Here is a 25,974-nt window from a genome sequence, read left to right as displayed (position 1 = left end):
GATAAAATCAAGCAGGCCTCTAAGCAGTTATTTTTATAATAACTCTAATTTGGCCAATATTAACATTCCTCCATTTTATCATAATGATAACTCATCATTAATGATAACCATAATACAATTGTGACTGCTTTATTCTAACAGATATCTTAACAAAAAGATGTTGATGTATTTCCCCAGAATTTCATCAAGCCCGAATTTGCGTGGGTGTAGCAGCATGATTTCCGTCTGATGGATCTTCACCTCCCGAGTTTTCATGGACGCAAATCCCCTCCATCCATCTTGATAATTCATCTGTGCTTAATCCACAGTAGAGTATGAAGTTTCTGAAAGAATCTGGAATAAAGTAAGTTAGCAGTCCATACTCCCACTGGTACTCTTACAGCGGCAGAGATGTACCCATGCATTCCTCACTTCCTCCTTCAACAAAAGGCCTCTCACTATATGCTGCTCTTCCTCTACAACATAACTCTCTCAACACTAGAGTCAAAGCTAGAATGTAGTCGGTCATCTCCACAGTTACATGATGTAAGTTGATTACGTTCATTGCATTTTGATTCTAGGGCATTCTTTAGGGTCTATCATAATGATTTCAGCTGGGCCAAGTCTAGATTTCCCCACAGGCATGACTCCTATTTGAAACAAATCTATGGGAAGTAAATTTAATCAAACCAATTTCAGTCTTGCCTCTAATTTAGTCAATTTTAGTTTCAACAGTTTGATCTACAAATCCAGCAGCCTGTGATCGATACTCACAATACAATTGCTGCTGGATCTCCAGCTGTTTGCATAATATATATTAGTTTGTTCTAATATGATGTGAATCATTATCTAAACTAAGACGAATAAGAATGCCAAATCTTGGGATAATTTCTCTTTAACTCCTTGAAAACAATTGCCGCTTTATTATCAAGGGTTGGACAAGTTTTAATCCACCAGCGGAATGCATTGACTTTGACAAACACGTACCTATAACCACGAAACCACCTCTAATTTGATGTATTCCTTCTATAATATCTTGAACAGCCCCATAGGCAATAATGGTTCTTTTTCTCTAGGTGGTTAGCATCTTGGAGGGAGACTTGATATTTAAATTTTAATCTACCTTATTATTGTTGTACTATCATCTTACGTTCCCAGGGTATTCTTTCACTGTCAGATTGACACCACATTTCCTGATATCTCTCAGGGTCTAACCTCTCCTTGATGACCATTAAATAGTCCTGTCCCATTTATGACTTTTTCTGGGGGTGAGTCATGAAAAGATATCAAGTTAATTTATGTAGTGCCTAAATCAACATTTTCAATTATTTCTGAAATAGATCCCATGCTATTCTGGTAAGCCATTGTTAAGTGCTAGGTTTTAAAGTCATTCCAATAACACTGCCAATAACATCGTCTGAAGAAGGGTTTCGGCCCGAAACGTTGCTTATCACCTTCGCCCCATAGATGCTGCTGCACCCGCTGAGTTTCTCCAGCTTTTTTGTGTAACACAATAACCATGTCCTACGATTTCCTGGTAGAGCGTCAAATTTGCAATTGGTTATAAATTGTTATACGTAGTATTTAGAATTTGGGCGTGGAGGGGGGGGGGGGGGGGGGGGGGGGGGGGAGAAGGGGAGAGAAGGGGGGGGGCGGGGGGGGAGAAGTAGTGGAGACACTTTTAAGAAGGCAGCCAGCTTTTAATAAAGTTTAACGGGCATTTAACTTACCAGTCAGTTTTCCTTGGTGCTGAAAACTCCAATGAGCCAATTAAAATGCCTGGTCAGCATAGGACATTGCCTACGGCTTCCCTCGACTGCCTGCAGCTAAATAGAGACCCCACTCCACTGCACTACGAGTTCAAAAGAACCATGCAGACCAATGTTTACTCGCGGAAACATTTTAAACATGCTGTAAAATTTTCCTTGAACAAACTGAGGCTGTGAGTTTGCGGGAACTTCTCTCGAGCATGAAGGAGAGTTCCAGTGACATCCAAGGACCACATGTCGACCATGCTGCGCGTTTGAGTCGAAGGGCAAACTCTTCTAAACTCGCAGATTAGGTCGCCGCAGTGGTACAGCCCCTTAAGGCTGCTAGAAATCTGATGTGTTGTGTTGGAGTAATTGTCCGTTGTATCACATCCCATGGGTCTTGGGAGTCTACATAGTATCCATGCATTGTAGTTTTCAAGTAATCTACAAAGGAAGCAGGTGACTTCTTTCTGTTAGGGATCTTGCCTAACACTGTCATCATCTCATTGGGCTTCCATGGGATGTGGGCATCTGTCGTGCGGGGATTATTTGCATCCGCTGCACTAACCGGATCAAAAGTTGGGGTAGGCACTTTCCTAACTGGGAACTGCCAACGGGTTATTTGCTCTGCTCTCATAATATTTGCTATATCGGGATCTGTTTTAGTATCTCCAGCTATTGTCTCACCCTCAGAGGCACTTTCCTCCTCACTAAGGGAATCACGGTACCTTTCAAACAACTCCTGATTATCCCCCGCTGCCCATCTAATTAATCTCAGCACAGGCTCGCAAAGGCACTTCGGATGTTGTATTATCCCTTCAAAGCTCTTATCCGTGAATACTGGCTCTATTCATATGCCCCTATCCCACTTAGGAGACCTGAATGGAAACCTCTGGAGACTTTGCGCCCCATCCAAGGTTTCCGTGCGGTTCCCGGAGGTTCCAGGAGGTTTTTGTCAGTCTCCCTACCTGCTTCCACTACCTGCAACCTCCGGCAACCACCTGCAACCGCCGGGAACCGCACGGAAACCTTGGGTGGGGCGCAAAGTCTCCAGAGGTTTCCGTTCAGGTTTCCTAAGTGGGACAGGGGCATAACTTTCCTTCTGGTTCCGTGAGCTACCGAACTATCTATCATTAATGATGTAATCAGGGTTAAAGAATCCCGTCCAGTGACACTACTGTTGATGAAGCGAGCTTTGGTGTCAATTCAGTAGGTGAAGTTAAAGGTGTTGCCGAATCCAAGTGTGCATTGTGTTCACAAGCTAAACAAGGTATAGCTGAAGTACTGGGAATGCGAGAAGAATAAAGGGAAGGCTGTGAACCTCTAATTAGAATACTTTCCCACCTCTTCAAATAGAAACATAGAAACATAGAAAATAGGTGCAGGAGTAGGCCATTCGGCCCTTTGAGCCTGCACCACCATTCAATATGATCATGGCTGATCATCCAACTCAGTATCCTGTTCCTGCCTTCTCTCCATACCCCCTGGTCCCTTTAGCCACAAGGGCCACATCTAACTCCCTCTTAAATATAGCCAATGAACTGGCCTCAACTACCTTCTGCGGCTGAGAATTGCAGAGATTCAGCACTCTCTGTGTGAAAAAGGTTTTCCTCATCTCGGTCCTAAAAGATTTCCCCCTTATCCTTAAACTGTGACCCCTTGTTCTGGACTTAGTCAAAGTCATCTTCTTCCCGTTTAAGGTCAATGCCACACACCAGGTCCTTAAATTCAAGATCTGCTGGTGCCAGTATCCCTTCGGAAGATTTCCCACTTCCCAGGTCCTGCTCCCTAGCATATTACTGCTCCTTTCTCAAGGTACCCAGAGGTTGTTAGACCTCAGTATCTTTCAGCTCGGATAGATCCAAGCCTTGAAGTTGCTCTCTTCCAATTTGCCATTCTTATAACCTCTTTATTTGCCTTCCGCGTCACATAGTATAATCTCCACAATCCTATTAACTTCTTTGCTACCTCACTGTCACTATATTGCCAAATAATTTGTTCTATATATTTATTCTATATATTTATATATAAATTGTTCTATATATTTATTCCCTTCAATGTTCTAATGTCTCCCTTGGGCCATAATTCATCCCCTAAACACTTATTCAATGCTCCCTAAAAGTTTCTCAATCTCTCAGCTTTTTGTGGAAATTCAATGCATATTAATTGCAAAGGACTTTTGGAATCTTCAGTCATATTTCACACAACTTGATTTCCCATATTTGCAGACAATGGAAACAAACTCCTAAGCAATTCACACACCTCCTTAACAATTCACAATTCTCTCGCAATCACTACATTTATCAAACTCGCTAACGAACAGATGCCAAAAGCTCTGTAGCGTGTCAACAGTCTTGCACTTTTCACAGCACAATCGCACAATCAATCCTTTCAATCGGGTAACCGAACAATTTTGCACAATTCACAACACGGAGCTTTCAACCTGTAAACAATTCCAAAACAGTCTTTGGTCGACCAAATTAAGGTGCTTCAGTGAGCAATCAAACACACTCTTCAGCAACAATCTCCCACACTCAAAACACTTTAGTCTAAACGCTGCCAAATAAGCTCAAAACATGCAAGCAAAATCGTACTTAGACAAGAAACTATACAACTGATTACTATCATGCAAAAACATATTCCAATATAAATTACAAGCATTTGTCTAATATCACATTTGTTTACTGCACAGTTTCAAGAACAAATCACAGTATAGTTTAATCCCTTGTCATGCTGTTTTCAACCAACAGAACAACCCGCTTGATACAGCGATCGGAAGGGTACGAACTCCTGGTTGAACAGCCACGAGTCGGACTCCAATTATAATAACAGTCCCAATCAAACTATGTTCCTATACAGTCGATTCAAACCACTGTTACAACAGTGTATCTTATTAAATAATTTTAACATAGTTTAAAGGAAATGAACTAAAATTGATGATATATACTAATATACAGTAATTAACGAAAATGTTCATAATAATACTAACATAATATAACCGTGTGTGAAGGAGGGAGGAGCATCATACACTTGGAAAAGAGCCAGATGCTTGGCTCTTTTTAACCGCTTGGAACCTGCGTGTACTTAAGATAAAGACTGGGATATAATGTAATAACTTCGGGTGTATAAGGTATAACTTACATATGGTAACGTTTAGAACAGATTAATGCTAGATAAATTGGAAATACATATAGAATTGAACATATGTTTTTGTTTTGTTTTTTGTTTTTTTTCCCTCTCTTTCTGAAGTCTTTTCTGTTTTTATCTGCTCTGGTTGGATAAATTTTAAAAGAATATGAAAATGGCCCACAGCCTTTTACGATACTCTGTTAAAGGGACGGAGCTCAATGTACAACATCAACAACGGAAGTCTACACATTTTTCCCCACCTTAGGTGGCTTTTTGTTTTTAAGGTATCTTCTCTTAGATACCTTAATATCACCTTTTTTTTAAATCACTACCATAACTCTTACGTTATTTAAAAAAATTAATATCACAACACATGCTTTCTTTTTTTTAAATTACGGTATAATAGAGGAAGGAGATGCAAAATACTTCTAAAAGTTCGGGACGACCACCAACACCCAGAGTTCTGAGGTATTTGGTTGGACCATATGAATCAAAAATACCAAACTAATGTATAATGCAAGACGATAGACAAATAAAGAACGGAGGAATTACATTCTGCAACTGAAATATTAGGGGTGCCAATGAACCAATTAAAATCATTAAATTCGGACATAACCTTTTTGCAGGAAACACATATGAAACAACAAACACAGATGAGATTGAAGGCAAACTGGATAGGTCAAACTTATTATTCTTCATTTACTTCTAAAGCTAGAGGTATGGCTATTATCATTCGAAAAGGTATACCATTTAAATTAAAGAATACTATATCAGATAAAGAGGGAAGATATTATAGTTTCGGGAGAAATTTACTCCACCACATTGACTATGATAAATATTTATGCTCCGAATTTTGATAACCCCCAATTTTTTAATAAACTTCTGGATATAATATCAGAGTATAATTACCAAAATGAATTAATAGGGGGGGATTTCAATTGCGTTTTAGACCCATATTTAAATAAATCACTAAAACAAAGGAGGGGTAACTTAAAATCTAAGACTAGTGAACTTCTAAATACATATATAAAAAATACTAATATAACAGATGTATGGAGAACTGCTAATCCAACTGGAAGGGAATATTCATTTTACTCCTCGGTACATAAAACTTATTCACGAATTGCTTATTTCTTAGTGGATACAAAATTAATTCCATACACGATCAATCCTAAATACCACAATAGTATTATTTCTGATCATTCCCTGTTGACTTTTCTTTTAAAATTTGAGGGAATGCCGGGTAAAAAATCTTTCTGGAGGTTTAATGCACTAAATCAGAGAAAGGTGAATTACTAACATTACCTAAGGATATTAATAAAAGATTTGCTCAATTTTATCAAAATCTATATACATCTAAAACTAAAATAGAAGATAGTAAAATTATAAATTTTTTAGATAACTGTAATCTTCCAAAACTTGACCTCTCAGAACAAGCTCAGATTGCACTTGAAGAAATAGGAGAAACAATAAAATCATTGAGAAATGGTAAGACGCCTGGACCAGATTAATTTAGTAATGAATTTTACAAAAGATTTCACGAGATAACGGCTCTACGTTTACTTAAATTATATACTCACGCTTTTAAAGAAAATAAACTACCAGAAACTTTAGCTGAATCAACTATTACGCTTATACCAAAAAAAGATAAAGATTTAGAAGAACCGGGCTCATACAAAGCTATATCACTTTTAAATACAGATCAGAAAATGTTAGCAAAGACCTTAGCAAGAAGATTGAGTAAATACATTAGTAAATTGATAAATCCAGATCAAACGGGGTTTATACCTAAAAGATAATAATTTAATAATTTGAGGCGCTTGTTTAATATAATGTACTCACATAAAACGGAAGAAGATATATACAAAGTGCTGCAAAAATTTAATTTGGGAGAGAATTTTAATGTATGGGTAAAATTATTATATCACAAACCAACGGCAAGAATATTAACTAATAATATGTTATCTCCAAAATTTCAATTATCGAGGGGCAATAGGCAGAGATGTGCATTATCACCCCTGCTATTTGCCCTTATCATGGAGCCTTTGGCTGAAAATATAAGAATTCATCCGAATATTCACGGATATAATACTAAGGACTCAAATAATAAAATCTCATTATACGCAGACGATATACTTCTATATATTACAAATTCACAAATGAGCATTCCAAATTTATTAAATATTATAGAGGAATTTGGTCTTTTTCAGGATACACAATAAATCTGAATAAAAAGTGAAATCATGACGTTAAAGCCTCAAGAATCGGCACATTAAAATTCACCTTTAAAATTGGAACAGAAAACTTTAAGTATTTGGGTATCCAAATTACTAGAAAATACAAATCATTATGTAATGCTAATTTTATGCCGTTATTAAATAAACTGAACATGTTGATTAAATTCTGGAAAACGCTCCCGTTGTCATTAATAGGCTGAATAAACACTATAAAAATGATTTTTTTTTAACCACAAATATTATACCTATTTCAATCTATACCATTATAAATACCAAAATATTTGCTATATCAAAAAATTAGACTCTAATATTACCAACTTTATTTGGGACTATAGATCCCATAGAATTCAAAGAAAACCCCTGTGTAAACTCAAAGACGCTGGGGGACTTTCACTTCCAAACTTTTTGTATTATTATTGGGCAGTGCATATTAAGAATATAATTTATTGGTTGGACAGCTCTTCCCAACAGACAGAATGAATAAGAATGGAGAAAGAGGATTGTTCTCCTTGTAATATAGGAGCGATCCTCTTCTCCCCGATAAAACTGAACAACACAATATATAAGAATAACCCAATTAATCATAATACAATAAGAATTTGGAAACAAATAAAATTAACTTTAAAATTAAGAAACCTATCAGTGTTAACGCCAATAGTGAATATCATATTTATATAATAGTATTTTAAAAATAGAACTACCATCGACAGAGGCACTTAGAGAAGATTGGGAATGAGAATTAATGATAAAAATCACGAAAGAAACATGGGAAAAGTATTTGATATATATACACAAATGTTCGATGAATGTAAGACATAACTTAATTCAATTTAAAATTTTACATAGATTCTATAATTCAAAAACTAGACTGAATCAATTTTATCCAAATATTTCTCCCATTTGTGATAAATGTTTATCTCAAAATACCACTATAACACACTCTTTTGTTTCCTGCATAAAACTTCATAAATTCTGGAGCGATATCTTTGAAATATTTACAAAATTATTCAAGATAAAAATTAAGCCTAACACTGAAATGATTATACTTGAAGTAACGGGAGACGGGAACAAATTGAACACATTTCAAAATTCATTTTTTAATCATGGGTTAATAATGGCAAAAAAACTTAAATTTTGGAAAAATACACCCATACCAATGCTTAAAATGTGGATTTTTAACATGTTGGATACAGCACATCTTGAAGAAATGCGATTCCTCCTAATGGATAAACCAGACCAATTCTTAACAAGGTGGTCTCCATTTATCGACTTCTTGGAAGCATATGGTGCAACAAAATCGTAAAAAACAATTGTTTCAGGACTGGGTGAAGGATGGTCAAGAATATAAATACCTATCTCCTATAATCTCCTACTTTCTACTCTTTCTCTTTCTCTCTCCTTTTTTTTCTCTTTTTTTTCTCATTTTCTCTCTTTCCTCCCTTTTCCTTTTCACACACCATACATCACACGTTTTTCTATTTTTTATTATCTATTCTCTCTTTCTCTCTTTTATTATTTAAAAAAATGAAGCTTTACATAAAATGTAACATGCCAATATATATTAGGCACCTCAGTGCCACATTACTGTACTTACTTCTAATAAATATAAATTTAAAAAAACACCAGTGTATCTAATGCCCCTGTCCCACTTAGGAAACCTGAACGGAAACCTCTGGAGACTTTGCGCCCCACCCAAGGTTTCCGTTTGGTCTCTTCTTGTCCGAGCCCTTCAGCCCAGCAAGCGGACACGTCCAAAAGTTCACACAGTCCCAAGCGCCCCTCCAGAAGATCCTAGTGGTAGCAATGTTACAAAATTTTGAGATTTTAAAAATCAAGTCTGTAATTTATCCCATCAGATAAAGCATAAAAAGAAGTTTAATTTTACACCTAATTCACTTTCATATCTCAAGTATTTAAAAAGTTATGGCCATTTTCATACTCGGAAAGTAGCATCTTGTTCCCTATTGATTTTCTATGGTCATAACAAAAAAGCTGTGATCGTGGACAGTCAAAAGCCCATAACTTTCTTAAAAATTTAGAGAACTGAATGGAATTTTCAGTTATCATAGATTGGACATTCTGAAACAAATGTAAAATAATCTTACTTGGATGACCTGAAATTAAAGCATATAATTAGTTAGTTACCCAATTGTAGCTAATTTCAAACTTCAATTACTAGATCTAAACATCTATCCATTTCTTAATAAATGATTAACATTTTTAAATAGCCTAAGTATCCAAATAATATTCACAAATAATTCACAATAAAACATAATTTTTAAATCTCATTTACATTAATTTATAGGCCAAATGGAAGGAATTTAGTGTTCAATTGCTGTAAATTAAAGTCAATTTAAATCAGCTTTCTAGTGAGATCCTGTGAACGCGCTGGTTTAGAACGTTCACATTGCGGTAGATTTGTGCCCCAAATGCCCAGAAAAATACTGCGGGATATAATGGGCCCAAAATTAGCTACTCGCAACATTAAACTTTGTATAAAGGGATCTTAAGAAGCCTTTTTTAATGTAAAAATAAACAGCCTACCTTCCGTTGTCCCCTGTATGAGATCCGGCCGGTTGCCGGCAGTCGCGGGTTTAGAGGTTAATTTTTAAACTACTATAACAATTAGATAAAGCCCTTAAAAGTAATAATAGCTAAAGCGACGGAATCTTCCAGCGATTTTTCGTTAATAATTAACTAGGCTGAACATTCTCGATTTGAACAGCCTAGGGAAAATCGCGTTTTAAACCAGCCCCCTCTAAACGGCGCCAAAATCGCGCACACGGGCTGGGACAGATTTTCAGCGATGCTTCAGGCACGCTTTGCAACATACCTACTAGTGGGGATCACTTTTCATAAGTCATCGGACCTTATGGGGCCTATCAGCAGAGAGCAGAGGCCACCCCGATTGAAGTCCCGTCACCCCTTTGCTCCACAAGGAAAACAACTCCTAGCATCCATCCAGCCAACTGGACAAAATCACACTGGATAGCCACCAAGTGGTAACAGGAGTGGAAGGCATTACACAGCTACATCCCTTCACCAGATAAAAGCTGTCCAGGGTCAGACCTCCCCGGAGGAGCATGGATGAAGCTCAACAGCCTTGATACTGGAATTGGGCGTTTTCAATGCCAGCGTGTGGAGATGGGGGCTCCGCCAGAGCCCAGCCTGTGAATGCGGAGCAGAACAACAGACAGCCATCCGTGTCATCTCTGGGTGCCCGCTCTACCACTCACCATGGAGCTCAGGGCCTGGCAGACATTGACGCAGAGACACCAAACTGGCTGCTCAACACCCGGCTTGAGATCTAACTATTCCTTTGGTTTACGTTTCATTTGCAAGAAGAAGAAGAAGGACCCTGTGGGGCAGAACTACATGGGGGTAGCAGCCCCAACAAACCAAGTCAGTCGGAAGTCAGTCGACCAAGTAATGCAACATTTTCCCAGGTATTATAAACAACTCAAACAAGGTTTCACACTTCAGCCAATCATCAAACAGCAGCACAAACACCTTGCAACATTATTAACAGTATTTACAATCCCTCTGCTGCTGGCCAATCCTGATCATGCATTTGCAACACCTCTGAGCTTCTCTGCAGAGTCCTCATGAATTTTAACAATGAAGAGGATATCTGGACTTCACCTTATCTGACATATCAATCTAGGACCTAAACTTTCTGGCACCGGCTCGCAGCTTGTAGTTTTTCTCAGAGAAAGACCAAGCAGGCCTTGCAAATGCAAATATCCTCTATTTTCTAATAACTCTAATTTGGCCAATATTAACACTTCTCTCCAGAGATGCTGCCTGACCTACTGAGTTACTGCAGCACTTTGGTGTAAATCAGCACCTACAGTTCCTTCCTACACATGGGTTTCCTCTGGGTGCTGGTTTCCGCTTCCATCCCACACCCTAAATGTGTGCGTGTTAGATTAATTGGCATTCTCCAGTGTGTAGGTGAATGGGAGAATCTGGGGAGAGTGGATAACGAAGTGGGGAAAATAAAAGAGAATTAATGTATAGGAGAGAACTGCAGATGCTGGTTTAAACTGAAGATAGACACAAAAAGGGACAGGCAGCATCATGGAGAGGAGGAATGGGTCACATTTCGAGTCGAGACTCTTCTTCAGATTGATGTCAGGGGAGCGGGAGATACATAGACAAGGAAGTTTAACGTGTGACAACAGGATAAAAAGAATGGAGATCAAGGGACATGTGGAACAGATCAATGTTAGCGGGGAAGTTTACAGCAACAAAGCAAACAGAGATAGAATGTAGTTGGAGTCAGTAAGACTGGTGGGTGAACTGGGTAGGGGGAGGGGATGGAGAGAGAGGGAAAGCAAGGGTTAATTGAAGTTAGAGAAGTCAATGTTCATACCGCTGGGGTGTAAGCTGCCCAAGCGAAATATGAGGTGCTGTTCCTCCAGTTTGCGCTGGGCCTCACTCTGACAATGGGGGAGGCCCAGGACAGAAAGGCCAGATTGGAAATGGGAGGGGGAGTTAATGTGTTTAGCAACTGGGTGATCAGGTAGGTCTAGGCGGACTGTGCGGAGGTGTTCAGCGAAATGATCGCCAAGCCTGCGTTTGGTCTCGCCGATATATAGGTGTCCACACCTGGAACAGTAGATACAGTAGATGACGTTGGAAGAGGTGTTAGTGAATCTCTGGATCACCTGAAAAGACTGTTGGGGTCCTTGGACGGAGTCGAGGGGGGAGACAAAGGGACGGGTGTTGCATCTCCTGCGCTTGCAGTGGAAGGTACCTGGGGAGGGGGTGGTTTGTGGGAAGGGATGAGTTAACCAAGGAGGGAACGGAGGGAACGGTATCTGCGGATAGTGGAAAGGGATGGAGATGGGAAGATGTGGCTGGTGGTGGGATCCTATTGGAGGTGGTGAAAATGTTGGATGATTATGTGTTGTATGTTACGGCTGATAGGGTGGAAGGTGAGGACCACGGGGACTCTGTCCCTGTTACGACTGGGAGGAGGGGGAGCAAGTGTGGAACATTGGGATATTGAGGAGACCCTGGTGAGGGGCTCATCTATGATGAAGGAGAAGAACACCCCATTCCCTAAAATTTTCGAGGATTGAGATAGGATTATGTAAGTGGAAGTTGGTGGTTGTCCCAGACTTGGTGAGCTGAAGGGCCTGTTTCCTTACCGCATGCCTATATCTCTTTGACAATCTAAGCATTAATAAAACAAGATTATTTGTCTATAATCACATTTTTGGTGGGAGCCTCCGTTGTGCAATTTGGTTCCATTCCTGACATAGCAGGGAATGACGTTCTCGAAGGTAGCAGGTCATAGAGAAATACGACAATACAATATTGAGGCGGCCTAGTAGCGCAGCAGTAGAGCTACTGCCTTACCCGGGTTCAATGCTGACCATGGGTGCTGTTTGTACGGAGTTTGCACGCTCCCCCTGTGACTTGCATGGGTTTTCTCAGGGATCTCTGGTTTCCGCCCATACTCCAAATAAGCACAGGTTTGTAGGTTAATTGGCTTGGTACAATTGTAAATTGTCTCTAGTGTGTGACGGATAGTGTTAGTATGCGGGGGATCGCTCGTTGGCACGGACACGGTGGGCCGAAGGGCCTGTATCTCTAAACTAAACTAAATTAAAACACTTCAGCTAGGAGATTTATGAGCACCATCGAGCATCCATTTACAAAAATCCTACACCAATCTCATTTTATGGTCCCCACATCATCAACTCCCCCCAGATCCTTCCATTTATTTACATATCAAAGGCAATTTACTGTGGCTAATTAAGCCGCTAATCTGCACAAAGGAGCAAAATGGAGGAAACCGCACACTGACAGTGGAGCATCAGTAGACTTGATGCCTTACCAGAGACCCGGGTTCAATCCCGACTATGTGTTGTCTGTATAGAGTATGCATGTAGTTTGTACATTCTCCCAATGACCACGTGGGGTTTCTCCTGGTGCTTTTGAGGTTAATTGGCTTCTGTAAACTGTAAATCGTCATAAGATTAAAAGGTCATATGATAGGAACAAAATTAGGCCATTCGGCCCATGAAGGCTACTCCGCCATTCAATCATAGCTGATCTTTCTAACCACATTCTCCTGCCTTCTCCCCATAACCTCTGACAACTGTACTAATCAAGAATCTATCATTCTCTACTTTAAACATATCCATTGACTTGGCCTTCCCTGTGGCAAAGAATTCCACTGATTCACCATCGTCTGACTAAAGAAATTCCTCCTCATCTCCTTCGTAAAGGAACGTCCTTTAAATTTTAGCTGTGACCTCTATTCCTAAACTCTCCTACTGGTGGAAACATCCTCTCCACATCCACTCTATCCATGCCTTTAACTATTAGGTAAGTGTAGTAACACATCCCTAGTGTCCAGGATAGTGCCAGTGTACAGGGTGATCGCTGGTTGGCATTTTTCAGCTTGAAATTGTGCAATCTGGTGCATACAGTAGCGAGTCTTTTAACTTACACTTGAATGCAACATTTAAGCTTCAAATTGAATTAGGTATGAATAAGGTTAGGCTAAATTACATTCCTAATAACATTCCACAGTAGAGCCAGGCTCTGATCAACAGGTGCAGCACATGAATGACCTTAGTATATTCATGTATGGAAATCAGATGATTATTCATGCTTTTATGCATATATATATATGGAGAAACAAAAACATAGAAACAAAGCAAGAGGTGTCAGACTTCCATCACTGTTCTGCACAAATAAATCAATCAACCTTCCCCTTTGACAATAGAAACAAGACGAAAATAATGCCACATATTCAACTGTTCAATGAAATTAAGATATATATGTAAAACATATATATGGAAACAGGCCCTTCGGCCCACCAAGTCCTCACCGACCAGCAATCTACCGTACACCAGTTGTATTCTACACGCCAGGGACAATTTACAGAGGCCAATTAACCTACAAACCTGCACTTCTTTCCGATGTGGGAGAAACCAGAATATCCAGACAAAACCATGTGGTCATAAGGAGAATGCACAAACACTGTACAGACGGCACCCCTAGTCAGGATCAAATCTGGGTCGGTGGTGCTGTAAGGCAGCAACTCTACTGCTGCACCACCGTGCCACCTCATTAAATTATTTTTTTCTGTGATATATTGATTATGGTGCATGTCAATAAAGATGAACACACGATTCTGATTTCTGCCCTTAATTGGACAACACACATCTCCAGTCATTGTGTTTCATGGCTGGTTTTCAGCCTCTTCAGTCTGAAGGTCTCAACCCGAACCATCACCTATTCTTTCTCTCCAGAGATGCTGCCTGCCTGCTGAGTTATTCCAGCTTTTAGTGTCTGTCTTCAGTTTAAACCACCATCTGCAGTTCCTTCTTACACTCTTTGTTAAGCAAAACAGGTCCTATTTTCATAATATTATTCACCTCAACTAAGTAGTTTCTTCACCTCTGTTGCTGCAGAGAATACAATCCCAGTTATCAAATCTTTCTTCAAAGTGAAAAAAAATTCCAGCCCGGCCAATATATTCATAAATCGCCCCTGGATCGTCTCCAGAGCAATTGCACCCTTACACAAACACACACACGCACCCTTACACACACACACACCCTTATACACACATACACACACACACACACACTTAGACACACACACACCCTTACACACACACACACCCCCTTACACACACCCTTACACACACACACCCTTACACACACACACACCCTTACACACACACACACACACCCCCTTACACACACCCTTACACACACACACCCTTACACACACACACCCTTACACCCACACACACCCTTACACACACCCTTATACACACACACCCTTACACACAGACACCCTTAAACGCACGCACAATCTTACACACACCCACACACACACACACACACACACACAATCTCACACACACCCACACTGGCACACACACACACACACACACAATCACACACACAATCTCACCCATACGCACACACCCTTACAAACACACCCTTACAGACACACACTTACTCACCCACACTGGCACACACAAGGTTTAAAGGGATATGGGTCAAATGCAGATAAATGAGAATAGTATAGATGGGGCATCGTGATTTGTATGGACATGTTGGGATGAAGGGCCTGTTTCCATGCTGTAAGACTATGGCACATTGTGGACAGAGAGAGACGATGTGCTGGGTGACATTTAGGGTTGAGTCAAGTCAAGTCACATTTAAAAAACAACTCTCGTTGGCCAAAGTACTTTACATTTGTTATAAGAATAGTATAAACAAACAAACTACATACATATATACATATACATATATGTCAGGATAAGATTCAGTATTTCAGACAGAGAGAGAGACAGAGAGAATTTGCTGGAGGGACATTTTGGGTCGAGACCCTTCTTTGGTTTAGTTTAGTTTAAAGATGCAGCGTGGATACAGGTCTTTCAGCCCGCGCCGGCCAGCGATCACCCCGTACGTACACTAGCACTATCCTAAGAACATTAGGGACAATTTATCAATTTTGCGGAGGCCGATTAGTCTACAACCCTGAACGTCTTTGAAATGTTGGAGGAACCCGGAGAACCCGGAGTAAAAACCCACGCAGGTCAAGGGGAGAACGTACAAACTCCGCACAGACAGCACCCGTAGTCAGGATCGACCCCGGGTCTCTGGCAGTGAGGCAGCAACTGTACCGCTGCGCCACTGTGCCACGCAGAATTATATAACGGTTTCCTCCGCCATGAACGCACCCGATATGTGCTAGTAATGTCGTGTTTGCCAGCTTGTTGACCCTCTGTGTTCCTCTCCTGCAGGGTTTAGGAGCCGCTGCTGTGGACGGAGAGACGGGAACGTGAGCGGCCATTGAGGGCGGCCAGGGTGCCGGTGAGCCCCCACACCCCCATCTACTCAGTGTGCGGGCTGAGCTTCGAGGGGCTGCGCTGTGGTGGAGGACCACATGATGGGGCACAACAAGGAGAAGCGTTATGAGTGTGACATGTGTTGTAAGGCCTGGGAGAGCCCGAGCGATCTGGAGATCCACCGGCAGGGTCACACGGGCGTGATGCCCTATGGCTGCTCTACCTGCAGCAAGACCTTTGCCCAGTTGTCGGGGCTGAGGAACCACCAGAGGGTGCACAGCAGTTAGCAGCCCTTCACCTGCTCCGACTGCGACAAAGGCTTCAAGTCGTCGCCAGAGCTGAAGCAGCACCGGTACACCCACACAGGGGAGCGCCCCTACACCTGTGCCCAGTGAGGCAAGGACTTCACCCATTCCAGCAGCCTGCTGCAACACCTGCGCCTCACATCGGGGAGCGCCCCTATACCTGCACCCAGAGCGGCAAGGGCTTCACCTCCTTCAGCAACCTGCCCTCCCACCAGCGCATCCACACCGGCAGGCGCCCCTACACCTGCGCCCTGTGCAGCAAGGGCTTCACCCAGTCTAGTCATGTGCTGGAGCACCAGCGAACCCACACTGTCAAGCGCCCCTACACCTGTGCCCAGAGCGGCAAGGGCTTCACCCGCTCCGGCACCCTGCTGGAGCACCAGCACACCCACACCGGTGAGCGCCTCTACACCTGCGCCCACTGCGGCAAGGTATTCCCCCGCTCCAGCAGGCTGCTGGAGCACCAGCGCACCCACACCAGCGAGCGCACCTTCACCTGTGCCCAGTGCGGCAAGGGCTTCACCTGCTCCACCAAGCTGCTGTCCCACCTGCGGGTGCACACTGGCGACCATCCCATCCCCAACCTGTTGTGTGAAGAGCGCTTTGCCATGGTCTTCCATGCCCTGTCTCACCAGCGGGTGCACACCAGTGGCCAGCCCTACGACTGCCCGTACTGCGGTGAGCGGTTTGACAACTCGCGGGGGTTGCGGCAGCACCGGCGGACCCACGCCGGCGAGCAGCTGCTCCCACTGTGACAAGAGAGCACGGGGGCTACACACTAGCGGGAGACCCTTTGTGTGCGCTGAGTGTGGCAAGGATTACACCCGCATGTCCATCCTGTGGCAGCACCAGCGTACCCACAGCAGTGAGCGTCCCTTCCCCTGCCCGTCCTGTGGTAAGGGCTTCACCCGCCTTGACCACCTGCTGGAGCACCGGTGAGTCCACACTGGCCAGCGCCCCTTCACCTGCCCGCTCTGTGGCAAGGCCTTTGCCTGCTCCTCCAGCCTGTTGGCACACCACCACGTGGATAGATAGGAGCTGTTTTGGTAAACACAAAATGCTGAAAGGAATGGGTAACGTTTCGGGTTATTTCTTCAATCACCCATTCCTTCTCTCCAGCGATGCTGCTTGTCCCGCTGAGTTACTCCAACATTTAGTGTCCTTTTTTGCAAACCAGCATCTGCAGTTCTTTGTTTTTAATCCATTCTGGTTATCCATCTCTGCACCTTCCCCAAAGCCTCCACATCAGTCCTGTAATGGAGTGACCAGAACTGTATGCAATACTCCAAATGCTACCTGACCAATGCCCCATAAAGCTGCACATATACATTCCACTATCTCCCCCCTCCCCACTATCCCTCCACTTTGTACACAAATTCTCTCCACTCCACCCTCTCGTGCCCCCCTCCTCTCTTGCTCCCTATCTCACACACTCCCTCTTTCTCTCCCTCTCTCTCACACAAACACACCTTCTCTCTCTTGCTCTCTCTCACACACACACTTTCGCTCGCACACACACACACTCACCCACACACACCGAACACCTCCGCTCGGTCCGCATTAACCAACCCGATCTCCCGGTGGCTCAGCACTTCAACTCCCCCTCCCATTCTGAATGCTACCTTTCTGTCCTGGGCCTCTTCCATGGCCAGAGTGAGGCCCACCATAAATTGGAGGAGCAGCACCTCATATTTCGCTTGGGCAGTTTGCAACCCAGCGGTATGAACATTGACTTCTCTAATTTTAGGTAATCCCTACCAAAGATCCTATAGCGGAGCAAGATAGGCCACTGCTGCGAAATGCAATGGGCTGACGTGTAGTAACAATGGAGCGGAACCTGGGCCTTTTGTTGTCCATTTCAGTAACCGGAACCTACCTGACTCGCAGTGTAATCAACGTTGCGGGTGAACAGTTTGTGTGTGTGACATAGGGTTAGTTCATAATTCTGTTCATTCATAATGCTGTTAATTCAGATTCAGATTCAGATTCATTCAACTTTATTGTCATTGTCATTGTGCAGTGTACAGTACAGAGACAACGAAATGCAGTTAGCATCTCCCTAGAAGAGCGACATAGAATATGAGCAATAAATAAATATATTTACGAGCACAGTCATAGTAGTGCAATTATTTATTTCCTGGTGGAAGGAGTGTCTGGGGGGGGTGGTGATGGGAAATCACCGAGGTACAGTGTTGAGTAATGTAACAGCAGCAGGTAAGAAGCTGTTCCTGGACCTGCTAGTCCGGCAATGGAGAGCCCTGTAGCGCCTCCCGGATGGTAGGAGGGTAAACAGATTGTGGTTGGGGTGAGAGCAGTCCTTGACGATGCTGAGCGCCCTTCGCAGACAACGCTTGCTTTGGACAGACTCAATGGAGGGGAGTGAGGAACCGGTGATGCGTTGGGGAATTTTCACCACCCTCTGCAATGCCTTCCGGTCGGAGACAGAGCTGTTGCCATACCATACTGTGATACAGTTGGTAAGGATGCTCTCGATGGTGCAGCGGTAGAAGTTCACCAGAATCTGAGGAGACAGATGGGCCTTCTTCAGTCTCCTCAGGAAGAAGAGACGCTGGTGAGCCTTCTTGACCAGAGTTGAGGTATTGTGGGTCCAAGAGAGGTCCTCAGAGATGTTGACCCCCAGGAACCTGAAGCTGGAAACACGTTCCACCACCATAAATAGAATACAAACATATATCCATAATAAACTATTATACAATTATGATACAATCCTTATTGAGGATAATCCTTGGTCTTCTTGGAGTTAAGGGCCAGGTTGTTGTACAATACAATACAATACAATACAATATACAATACAATTTATTTGTCATTTGGACCCTGTTGAGGTCCAAACGAAAAGTCGTTTCTGCAGCTATACATTACAAAACGAAAAAGACCCGTGACACAACACAATTTACACAAACATCCATCACAGCACTGTGATGGAAGGCAAAAAAAACTTATCTCTCCACTGCACCCCCCCCCCCCCCCCCCCCCCCCCCCCCCCCTGGGCGATGGTAAGTACCAGCTCCAGGTGCTCTTCATCCCCGCAACTCGGGCGGGAGCAGTTGCCGCTGCGGAAGCCGCGAAAAGCGGTCTCCCACCAGGGACCCGCGGGCTCCCGGTGCCGCCGTCCGCCAGACCCGCGGCTGTAGCCCCCGAATCTCCGGGGGTCAGGTCGCAGCAGCGCTCCACCACAGCTCCACCCGCTCCGGACTCGGCCAGCCCCGCGACGTTGAGTAGTCCGCAGCTCCACAACTGGAGCCCCAGGTCGTTCCTGTTGGAGGCCGCTGCTGACGAGAGTCGCGCCGCCCACAACATTGTCAGCGCACCATTCTGCTAGGAGCTGGACCTCCTCCCTATAGGCAAACTTATCATTGTTTTGCTGATGAGGCCGTTGTATCATCTGCATACTTGATGATGGTGTTAGTACCATGTACAGGTGTGCAGTCGTAGGTGAAGAGGGAGTAGAGGAGGGGGATCAGCACACAGCCCTGTGGAACGCCAGTGTTGAGGGTGAGGGTTGAAGAGGTGTGCTTGTCTAACCTAACAGACTGGGGTCTGTTGGTTAGAAAGTCCAATATCCAGTTGCAGAGGGTGGGGTCGATGCCCAGGTCACCGAGTTCGGTGATCAGTTTAGAGGGTATAATGGTGTTGAATGCTGAGCTGTAATCAATGAACAGCATTCTTATGTAGGTGTCTCTGTTGTGGAGGTGGGAGAGGGCAGAGTGAAGTGCCCTTGAGATGGCATCCTCCGTACTCCTGTTCTTGCGGTAGGCAAACTGATAGGGATCCAATGTGGGGGGGTAGGCAGCCTTTGAGGTGTGCCAGGACCAGCCTCTCGAAGCACTTGGTGATGATGGGAGTAAGTGCAACTGGGCGGAACCTACCCAACTCGCAGTGTAATCAACGTTGCGGGGGAACAGTTTGTGTGTGTGATATAGGGTTAGATTCATAATTCTGTTAGTTCATAATTCTGTTAATTCTTGTTAAAGAATAAAATGTTTAGACAATTTGACTCTGTTACTTGCTTTTTTTAATGTTTTTTTTAATCTTTTCTTTTTAATGGCTCATGTGCTGTGTTTGAGTTGGATTTGTATTACACTTGCACTCTGCAATTCATTCATCTAATCACACTGTTCACAACAGCAATATTTGGGAAAATAATAGCAATATGAAGATTCCAGTTGCTCTGAATACCTGCACCGCCATTCAATATGATCATGGCTGATCATCCAACTCAGTATCCTGTACCTGCCATCTCTCCATACCCCCTGATCCCTTTAGCCACAAGGGCCACATCTAACTCCCTCCAAAATATAGTCAATGAACTGGCCTCAACTACCTTCTGTGGCGGAGAATTCCACAGATTCACCACTCTCTGTGTGAAAAATGATTTTCTCATCTCGGTCCTAATAGACTTCCCTCTTATCCTTAAACTGTGACCCCTAGTTCTGGACTTCCCCTACATCGGGAATAATCTTCCTGCATCTAGCCTGTCCAACCCCTTAAGAATTTAGTAAGTTTCTATAAGATCCCCCCTCAATCTTCTGAATTCTAGCGTGTACAAGCCGAGTCTATCCAGTCTTTCTTCATATGAAAGTCCTGACATCCCAGGAATCAGTCTGGTGAACCTTCTCTGTACTTCCTCTATGGCAAGAATGTCTTTCCTCAGATTAGGAGATCAAAACTGTACGCAATACTCCAGGTGTGGTCTCACTAAGACCCTGTACAACTGCAGTAGAACCTCCCTGCTCTTATACTCAAATCCTTTTGCTATGAATGCTAACATAGTGTTATATGGACCTGTGTCTGAAATAAAGCTTTATATATATATATTGAATGGCGGTGCTGGCTCGAAGGGCCGAATAGCCTACTCCTGCACCTATTGTCTATGTTTCTATGTTGAATCTGTCCACATATGTCAGCCCCTCCATCCCAGGGATCAACCTGGTGCCTCAATCACAAGGATGTCCAAAACTGTAACACTCCAGATGTCCCTCTAACCCTACGCCCATTGGCCAGGCCGTCTGTCCGTCTCCCTCCTCCTCCAATGAGCAACGATGAACTCCTCCGCCCATTGCCCAAGGCCAATGTCCGTTGCCGTTTCCTCCTCCAATCACTGCCTGTGGGAGGCGGGAGAACCACCAACTCATTCCCTCATTGGATGATCTAGCTGCCCATCACCCATCTAATCAGCCACATCTAGAGGCGGGACAGTCACCAACTACCCCGCCCATTGGCCCATCCATCCCTCAGACCCTCCCCCCCTCCTCATTGGATGGTCTGTCCGCCCCTCTCCCCTCTCCATCCAACCAGCAACGACAGGGGACGGGCCAATCTGCAACCTCCGCCCATTGGGTGGTCCTTCCGTCCGTCAAATCGTCTGTAGCCCATCAGCCCACCCATAGGATGATCCGTCCGCCCATCACTCAGCCCCCATCCAATCAGAGCCTATAGGTGGGGGATGTCTCTCTAACCCTCCGCCAATTGGCCGGGACCGCCGTCAGTCTCCTCGTCCAATCAGCGCGGAAGGGGGCGGGATTTTGGGACATTTGGTGCCAGATCTTTGGTTGGTGCATAGAACCGCCGCCATCTTGATCACCGCCGCCATCACCGTCTCCTCTCAGTGAGTCTCTCTCTCTCCCTCTCTCTCCCCCAGCGTCCCCGCTCCGCTACATTGTTGCCGGGGATGAAGCGCTGCCGCCCGCCGGGGTCGGGGCCGCCGTGGGTGATGCGTTTGACCACCCCGTCCATTTCCGCCAGCGCCGCCATCTTGGCGCGTCGGCGCTCACTCGGGTTTTTCCGCTCACGCACTCGGGCGTTTCCGGCAGCGCTCACTCGGGCGTTTCCGGCGGTGATGACGCGGCTCAACTCGGACTCGGGCGTTTCCGGACTCGGCTCGTGGATGTCAGGCCCAGATTGAGTGTTTCAGTCACAGAGAGAGAGAGACAGAGAGTATGTGCTGGGTGACATTTTGGGGCAAGTCAAGTCACATTTAAAAAACAACTCTCGTTGGCCAAAGTACTTTACATTTATTATAAGAATAGTATAAACAAACAAACCACATAATATATACATATAGAGATATGCCAGGGCAAGATTCAGTATTTCAGACCCTTCTTTGGTTTAGTTTAGTTTAGAGATGCAGCGCAGAAACAGGTCTTTCAGCCCGCGGAGTCCACGCCGGCCAGCGATCACCCCGTACGTACACTAGCACTATTTTACGTACATTAGGGACAATTTAACAATTTTGCAGAACTAGCTTGTTAATTCTCTGTGTTCCCCTCCTGCAGGGTTTAGGAGCCGCTGCTATGGACGGAGAGACGGGGATGTGAGCGGTCATTGAGGGCGGCCAGGGTGCACTTGAACACCCCCCCCCCCCCCCCATCTACTTAGCGTGAGGGCTGAGCATCGAGGGGCTGCGCTTCGATGGTTGACCACATGACGGGGCACAACAAGGAGAAGCGTTATGAGTGTGAAATTTGTGGCAAGGCCTGGCTGACCCGGAGCAAACTAGAGATCCACCGGCGAGTTCACACGGGAGAACGCCCCTTCGACTGCTCAGAGTGCGGCAAGACCTTCAAAACGGCGAATGAACTGAAGATACACCGGCGGGTTCACACGGGAGAACGCCCCTTCGACTGCTTGGAGTGCTGCAAGAGCTTCAAGACGGCGAGGACCCTGAAGATTCACTGGCAGGTGCACAAGGGCGAGACGCCCTATGCCTGCTCCACATGCGGCAAGGGCTTTGCCCAGTCGTCGGGGCTGTGGGTGCACCAGCGGGTGCACAGCAGTGAGCGGCCGTTCACCTGCTCCGACTGTGGCAGAGGCTTCAAGTCGTTGCCAGAGCTGAAGAAACACATGCTCATGCACACCGGGGAGCGGCCCTACACCTGCTCCCAGTGCGGCAAGGGCTTCACCTCCTCCAGCAGCCTGATGCAGCACCAGCGCACCCACACCGGTGAGCGCCCCTACACCTGTGCCCAGTGCGGCAAGAGCTTCACACATTCCAGCAGGCTGCTGATTCACCAGCGCACCCACACTGGCGAGGGCCCCCACACCTGTGCCCAGTGCGGCAAGGGCTTCACCTCCTCCAGCCATTTGTTGATCCACCAGCGCATCCACACTGGCGAGCGTCCCTACACCTGCATCCAGTGCGGCAAGGGCTTCATCTCCTCCGGCACCCTGATGAATCACCAGCGCATCCACACTGGCGAGCGCCCCTACACCTGTGCCCAGTGCGGCAAGGGCTTCACCTCCTCCAGCAACCTGCTGTCCCACCAGCGCACCCACACCGGCGAGCGCCCCTACACCTGCGCCCAGTGCGGCAAGGGCTTCACCCAGCTCCAGCCAGCCTGCTGGTGCACCAGCGCACCCACACCGGCGAGCGCCCCTACACCTGCGCCCAGTGCGGCAAGGGCTTCACCACCTCCAGCAACCTGCTGGTGCACCAGCGCACCCACACCGGCGAGCGCCCCTACACCTGCGCCCAGTGCGGCAAGGGCTTCACCCGCTCCAGCAACCTGCTGCAACACCAGCGCACCCACACCGGCGAGCGCCCCTACACCTGCACCCAGTGCGGCAAGGGCTTCACCCGCTCCACCAAGCTGCTGTCCCACCAGCGGGTGCACACCGGCGACCGTCCCGTCTCCAACCCGGTGTGTGGAGAGCGTTTTGCCATGGCCTCCCATGCCCTGTCTCACCAGCGCGTGCACACCAGTGGCCCGCCCTACGACTGCCCGTACTGCGGTGAGGAGTTTGACAGCTCACGGGGGTTGCGGCAGCACCGGCGGACTCACGTCGGCGAGCAGCTGCTCCCACTGTGACAAGAGAGCATGGGGGCTGCGGGAGCACCAGCAGATACACACCGGAGAGAGACCCTTTGTGTACGCTGACTGTGGCAAAGGTTTCACCCGCATGTCCAGCCTGTGGCAGCACCGACGTACCCACAGCGGTGAGCGTCCCTTCCCCTGCCCGTCCTGTGGTAACGGCTTCACCCGCCTTGACCACCTGCTGGAGTCCACACCGGCCAGAGCCCCTTCACCTGCCCGCTCTATGGCAAGGCCTTTGACCGTTCCTCCGGCCTGCTGGCACAATGCCACATGGATAGATAGGCCGTGTTTAGGTTGACACAAAATGCTGGAAGGAATGGGTAACGTTTCGGGTCATTTCTTCAATCACCCATTCCTTCTCTCCAGAGATGCTGCCTGTCCCACAGTTACTCCAGCATTTTGTGTCCTTTTTTGTAAACCAGCATCTGTAGTTCCATGTTTTTAATCCATTCTGGTTAACCATCTCTGCACGTTCCCCAAAGCCACCACATCAGTCCTGTAATGGAGTGACCAGAACTGTATGCAATCCTCCAAATGCTACCTGACCAATGTCCCATAAAGCTGCACATATACATTCGTCACTCTCCCCAATTTCACCCCACTCGTACACAAATTCTCTCCACTTCACCCTCTCATGCCCCCCCCCCCCTCCTCTCTCACACACTCCCTCTCTCGCAGAACATTGACTTCTCTAATTTCAGGTAATCCCTACCAAAGATTGATGGCATATAAGGTAGCCAGAGATAGTGGGAGGGTAGAGGATTGGGAAGCATTTAAAGGTCAGCAAAAAATAACTAAGAGATTAATTAAGACGGGGAAAATAGACTATGAAAGGAATTAGCGAACAACATAAAAACTAATAGTAAGAGTTTTTATATAGCTATATAAAAAGAAAAAGGGTGGCTAAGGTGAACGTTGGTCCATTGGAGGGTGAGACTGGAGAGTTGTTTGTGGGGAACATGGAAATGGCAAAGGCATTAAACGAGTATTTTGTATCAGTCTTCACCATAGAAGACACAAAATATATTCCAACGCTGGATAAACAGGGGGCGGTAGGAATGGAGGAGCTAAATACTATTAAGATCACCAAGGAGGTGGTATTAGGGAAATTAATGAGACTGAAGGAGGATAAATCCCCTGGGCCTGATGGATAACATCCAAGGGTGTTGGGGGAGATAGCGGTGGGGATTGTGGATGCATTGGTGATAATTTTCCAAAACTCCCTGGAGGCAGGAACGGTCCCAGTGGATTGGAAAATGGCCAATGTAACACCTATATTTAAAAAAGGAAGTAAACAGAAGGCGGGTAACTATAGACCGGTTAGTCTAACATCGGTGGTGGGTAAAATGTTAGAGACAATTATTAAAGAAACACTAACGGGGCTCTTGGATAAACATGACTTCATCGGACAGAACCAGCATGGTTTTGTGAAATGGGAAGTCCTGTTTAACGAATCTGCTCGAATTCTTTGAGGAAGTAACAACCCGGGTGGATAAAGGGGAACCGGTGGATGTGGTATACTTGGGACTTCCAAAAGGCTTTTGACAAGGTGCCACATAAGAGACTATTGCTAAAAATAAAAAATTATGGGATTGGGGGTAATATATTAGCATGGGTAGAGGATTGGCTAACAAATAGGAAGCAGAGAGTGGGGATAAATGGTTCATACTCGGGATGGCAACCGGTAACTAGCGGGGTTCCGCAAGGGTCGGTGCTGGGACCCCAGTTGTTCACAATTTATATAAATGATTTGGAGGAGGGAACCAAGTGTAATATATCAAAATTTGCGGACGATACAAAAATGGGAGGAAAAGTAGGGGATGAGGAGGATAGGAAGAGTCTGCAAAAGGATATAGATAAGCTAGGTGAGTGGGCAACAACTTGGCAGATGAAATTTAATACTAATAAATG

At 45.2% G+C, this 25,974-nt stretch overlaps 1 pseudogene; it reads left to right on the top strand.

Moving 5' to 3' along the window:
• Positions 1 to 24,828, top strand: part of LOC129693734 (zinc finger protein 271-like) — a 28,949-nt pseudogene extending 4,121 nt beyond the window's left edge.
• Positions 24,829 to 25,974: the final 1,146 nt, after the last annotated feature.

Source organism: Leucoraja erinacea, unplaced genomic scaffold (assembly GCF_028641065.1).
Source record: "Leucoraja erinacea ecotype New England unplaced genomic scaffold, Leri_hhj_1 Leri_404S, whole genome shotgun sequence".
Classification (NCBI taxonomy): domain Eukaryota; kingdom Metazoa; phylum Chordata; class Chondrichthyes; order Rajiformes; family Rajidae; genus Leucoraja; species Leucoraja erinaceus.
Note: the sequence above shows the minus strand (reverse complement) of the source record. Positions and strands in the feature narration are given on the sequence as shown.